Source organism: Eumetopias jubatus, unplaced genomic scaffold (genome assembly GCF_037043125.1).
Source record: "Eumetopias jubatus isolate StellerSeaLion01/CBP00866 unplaced genomic scaffold, mEumJub1_p1.0 scaffold_4, whole genome shotgun sequence".
NCBI classification, from domain to species: domain Eukaryota; kingdom Metazoa; phylum Chordata; class Mammalia; order Carnivora; family Otariidae; genus Eumetopias; species Eumetopias jubatus.
Window position 1 is genome coordinate 115,701,339 of NW_028274810.1, and position 5,659 is coordinate 115,706,997.

The window sequence follows — 5,659 nt, forward strand, 5'->3', positions numbered from 1 at the left end:
GCGTGAGCAGATGGGCAGGGCACGAATGCTGGGCTTGGGTGTCTACATTTTGTCAGTCCCTTTGCATGTGTAATCAGCTGTTGGACAGGAAGATTCCTATGTCTCAGGGTCTGCGCAAGTGTGTTTTGAACCTCCTGCCAAATCCATGAACTGTGAAAATCTAAGGGTCTGTAAACTCCAGTGGTGGGGGCTGTCACTTCCAGCCCCAGGGGTCCCTGAGTGTTGAGTCCATCCATGTGCAACTTGGCCCCTTTTGGCTTCTACTGTGAAACACACACAAAGCATTTATGAGCTTTGGAGGGATGCAGTGGGGGTGTGGTTTATGTAATAACGGTTCTCAAACTCCGGTGCAGGTCCACGGCTCTGGGAGGAGGGACAAAGAGCACAGAACATGGTCTCGATGAAGAAGGGTATGCTATGGACTTTTTAAATTTAATCAAATTCCCCAGTTGATTCTGATCCTGAACAAACTCCGAGAACCCTTGTATTATAGGAACAGAAACCCTGATGGGGGAAAAGAGGTATTGTGGGTTCTTAAGATTCCCACGGGCCACGCCATCACTGTGGGGTTTGACCCCACCCACTCGGTCCCAGGCTCTTCTCATTCCATTTTTTTTTCTTTTTTTTCTTTTCTTTTTGGTCCTTTCCTGTTCTTCTCCCTTTACGAAAAGAATAAAAATTTCCCAACTCCCCATTTACTGCCAGGAGTTATATGGGCCATTTTACAGATGGAGAAGCAGGCTCTGAGAAGTTATGTTCTATAGGCAAGGTCACCAAGCCAGCAAGCCCTGTATCCGAGTGATGGATCTGGGCTTCTCTGACTCCAAAACGCACACATTTTCTGTCCTAAAATAGCAGCCGTGACCAGAGTTAAGAAAGCACACCCGAGCATTCAGAGTGCTAATGTCTGCTCTGGGTTCCTCACTCCACGTGAGCAGACGAGGCGGTTTTACAGAAGAGGGGTAGAGCGGGGAGGCTGGTGGTCGGAGCTTACTCCACCTGGGAGTCTGGAGCTTTGAGCCTGCTCGGGTGTCTACCAGCAGCTACAGGCTTTGGAGAGTCACCGCCCTGCCCCATGCCTCAGTTTCCCCTTTTAGCATAACCTCCTGTTTACCCTCAATGTTGCCTTCAACCCCATGCACCTGCTGCCAAACCCCCTAAAGGAACAACCCCTTTCCCCCTGGGCTCTCAGACCACTGCTGGCTTTAGGTACTTCCTTGCCCCCCTCTGGACTTCATATGTGAACATATAAACCAGGATCCTATCAGTACTCGATTCCCTTGCCTTCTATTTCTTCCTTTACCCCCCATGCTGCCCCAAACAGGATCAACATGGCCACCTGTCATCCCAGCCTGAGTGTACCCGGAATGTACGCTGTCTTCTTTTATGCTGCTTTCCTATAGGCAGAGTGCTTTCTGTGCAGATGGCTTCCTGGTGCCTCTTGTCGAGCTCTGTGTCCCCTGCTTCTTAAAATTAAACCCAGTGTGGGGAATTCTTGCTGTCAGCTGGTGCCTCCCACCATGACTGCATTTTAACCAACAGCTTTGGTGGTCACATCCCGGCATGTGCCCTCAACCTCAGGAAGTGTATTTTTGCCAGCTTTTTCTAAGATATGCGGCTGAGGTGTCTTGTCCTGCTCCCTCTTGTATATCTGCCTGCTTGTGCAGCCCTTCTACCATTTTGGAATTCGCAGTTTTAGCTGTATCTTAGTTTTAGGATACAAAACTCACATTATTGGGGTTTGGGGGGGTGCTCAGTTGGTTAAGCCATCTCTTTTTTTTTTTCTTTTATTTTTTTTATTTTTGTCTAAGCATTTATTTTACTGAATCAAAAAGACATGAAAAGAAAAATCATGTTTTACTAACGTATATAAGTGACTCTTTTTTGGACAACATATAATAAATATGATATATCACTTATCACTCAGTCTTTCAAATGTACATTTTTTTTTTTTTTTCATATTATGGAGCATGCCACTTTTCCAAAAGAAAAAAGGTCATGAGAAATCAGTGCAAAGTTCTCAGTCACCCTCCTCTTTTCTCTGGGGCAGACGGAATGTCCACAGCAACGCCCTGTGCCTCAGAATTTGAGGCTGTCTGTCCATCTACAATCCTCTCTGCCTCTCCGGCTTCCTCTCCGTGCCCTTCTTTCTTCCCTCCTCACCCCTCCCCCCCCTCCTGCTTGTCCCTAAAGTCATTTTTAAAAAAGAGCTTGAGGTTTTGTTTTTGTTGATGCTTTCACTTACTGGTCGCACTTTGTGTGGGGTCAGCAATATCGCCAGTCACACTGCTGTGGGAGCTTTCCAGCCCTGTTTCTGGGGGTGGGGAGATAGAGAGCGGAGGGCTAGTTCCTCTTTGGGGGGCACCCCCTCCCACTGAGCGGCTTCTTCTCTTACTGCTCCGCTTCCCGGGGTCGCTCCCGAGAGAGGCCCAGCGGCCTGGTGCGGGGAGCGGGGCGGAGGGTCAGCTGTCCGGTCAGTCGGGGAGGGGATGGGACGGGAAGGGACTGCAGCGCCGTCAGTGGCTCATTCTTCACCGGGGGTGCGGGGTGCCTGGGATGGGGTTGGACAAGGGGTTGAGGGCCGGCTGCCCCCCGGGCCCCAGGCCGTGGATGAGCACGCGGGGCACCAGGGGCCGCTGCAGCTGGGGATGGGGCGTGGGAGGAGTCCGGTACATGCTGCTGTACATGGCTGCGGCAGCCGCGGCGGCCGTAGTGCTGTCCATGCTGCCCAGCAGGCTTGGGTGGTAGAAATAAGGCGACGGAAACATCCTCTGCAGGGCCGAGTAGTTGCCCGCCTCGGCCAGCAGCTCCAGGCCCACCGCGGTCTGCCGCTTCCACTTGGTCCTGCGGTTCTGGTACCAGGTTTTGACTTGGGTGTCCGTGAGGTTGAGCGCGGCTGCCAGGTCCATGCGGTCCTGCACACTCAGATACTTCTGCCGCTCAAAGCTACGCTCCAGTTGATTGAGTTGGTGGTCAGAGAAAGCTGTTCTGGCTTTGCGAGGCTTTTTGGCTCTCACAGGGGGACTCTCTCGGCTGCTCGTAATCTCCCGGTCTCCTTCTTCCTTTGTTCCGTGGCATTTGATGTCACTCTGGGAATCTTCCCGCTTGTCGAGTTTGGTTTTGCTGTCCTCCTGCTCGAGCTTTGGCCTGAAGCTCTCGTGTGCTGCGTTGCTCTCCTGCTTCGGGGTGTGGTGGGGAGAGGACACGCTGGTGCTGTAGGGTGCACACGCCGCCAGAGGTTTGCTGTCGCCCAAGATGTCCTTAATTAAAAAAGAAGAGGTGGAAGTCCTGGGGGCCGAGGCGGCCGAGCCCAGCTGCTGGGCTGGTGGTTGCTGCGGCGGCGGCGGCTGCTGTTGGGGAGAAGGCTGCAAACTTTGCGTGGGGGCCGCGGCGGGCGTCGGCGGCGGCGGTGGTTGGCTGTGGTGGAGGTGGTGGTGATGCTGGGGCCCTTCTGCTACCAGATGCGGCTCCGGGGGCTCCATGGTGACCGAGATGGGAGAAGAAGGCGCCGTTCCTACGGTATCAATCTCCGAACAGGGGGACGGAGTGGCCTGACTCCTAAAATCCGCGGTCCTGGCCTCGCCGAGCGGGCGGAAATCTCCATTCATCATGCCGGGGCTGCCCGAACTGGCACTGGACAAAATCGTGTCTATTCCAAAACTCGACCCGCTGGCCCCTTCCATTGTTGTCATTTCTACATGAGGTCCACGCCACCAAGCCATCTGACTCTTGATTTCAGCTCGGGTCATGATCTCAGGATCATGAGCTCGAGCCTGGCATGGGCTCCATGCTGGGTGTGGAGCCTGCTTGAGATTCTCTCTCTCTCTCCCTCTGCCCCCCTCCCCCGTTCTCTCTCTCTTAGGGGGAAAAAAAAAAAAAAAACCCACCTCAGACTATTAATGTGTCTCAACGGCATCCTGTCTGCTTTCATCCCAGCCTGCCTCTCTCATCTACTCATTTGCTGCTCCCACTGACGTTCTATGTGTCAGACATACTGGACTTCTTTCTATTCCTCTGATGTTCCAAGAAAGCATCGTGCTCCCTCCCACCACAGGGCCTTGGCGCATGCTGTTCTCTCTGCCCAGAATGCTCCTTCTTGCTCTCTTGCTTAACTTAACTCCTGCTGTGTCTCATGTCTCAGCTTAGTTGTGCTTCTTCTCAGGAACCTTCCCTGACCTCGCTGTCTTGATCTGGTGCTCCAATTATATACCCTCATGGGGACTTCTTTCTTCATCGAATTTATCAGGGATGTCATTTTGCATTTGCCTGTCATTGTTACTTCACGGGTGCCTCCCCATTTGGGGACAGACCCTGTGGCTCACTGCTCAATCTCAGTTTCTACCAGTATGTTGTCCATAGTGAGGACTCAACAAGTATTTGTTGAAAGAAAGAGAAAAAAAGAGGAAAGAAAGGAAGAAGGGAAGGAAGCAAGGCTGGGTAAATGGCTTACCAATGTCACGGTCAGGAATGGGTGGAACTGGGATGTGCTGCTGGGTCCTCGGCATCCAGAGCTCTCGTTCTTTCCTCTCCGTAACAGCTGCCTCCTCCGTCCCAGCTCCTCGGCTCGCTGTCCTAGGCTCCATCTGGCCTCGCTTCAGGACTGGCTTCCTCCACTGGCTTCTTTAGATGGCCTCTGAGAACTTCTCCGATCCCATTATTACTCTGCATTTTCCTTTTCATCATTTTTACTGCAGATGACACTCGATTCAATCATTTTAATCAAGGAATTTATTGTATTTGTTCCCCCAGGCGGTTTTTAAGAAAAGGATGTGATTTTCTGAACATAAAATAAGTGATAGAAGGCTACACCGAGTCTTGTGCCTGGGGTGGTGGTTTGCCCCCTCCTCACCTAGTCCAGGTGAAATGGTGTTTCTATTCACTCCTAGCTCTGCTGGTTTGGGGGAGCTTCGGTTTCCCGGTTACTTGTGTTATTCTGGAACATGGCACCAGTGATTTGATGGGCCTATTCTCTGCCAGAACACATTCACTGATTCATCAGCTGTGTGCACAGTGATAAAACAGTCCGGGTTGAGCGGTGGTCCCGCCTTTCACCCCTCAGCCTTAGAGGGGGCGGTGTTCCACAAAAATGTTTGGATTTTTCCGGCGCTGGGTCTACCACCTGTGAGCACTGCGACCTTGGGCCGGTTACTTAACTCTTTGGCCCTCAGTTTCCTCCTCTATAAAGTTAATAATGTCTACCTCTGAGGGGTTGTGATGAGTATGTGGATGTTACTCTAGACTGGACGTGCCCCTCCCGCCCAAATTCATATCTTGAAATCCTAACTCCTAATATGATGGTATTTGGAGGTGGAGCCTCTGGGGGTGTTGGGTCATGAGGGCAGATTCCTCCTGATGGCATTAGTGTCCTTTTAAAACGGACTCCAGAGAGCTCCCTGGCCCTTTCCTCCATGTGACGACACAGCAAGGAGGTGGCCCTCTGTGAACCAAGAAGCAGGCCTCACCAGACACCGAATCTGCTGGTGTCTTGATCTTGGACTGCCCGGCCTCCATGGCTGTGAGAAATACATTTTGGTGGTTTCTAAGCCACCCAGGTGATGATAGTTTATTACGGTGGCCCAAGTTGACCGAGGCAGCAAGGGTATGGAGCACCTGCCCCAGTGCCTGGCCCAGATAATGAGTTTAAAGCATTTCCTGTATG

At 52.1% G+C, this 5,659-nt stretch overlaps 1 pseudogene; it reads right to left on the reverse strand.

Annotated features, from left to right (window-relative positions):
* Positions 1 to 2,531: 2,531 nt before the first annotated feature.
* On the reverse strand, positions 2,532 to 3,692 carry LOC148164600 (barH-like 2 homeobox protein pseudogene; annotated as a pseudogene).
* Between the last annotated feature and the right edge of the window lie 1,967 nt (positions 3,693 to 5,659).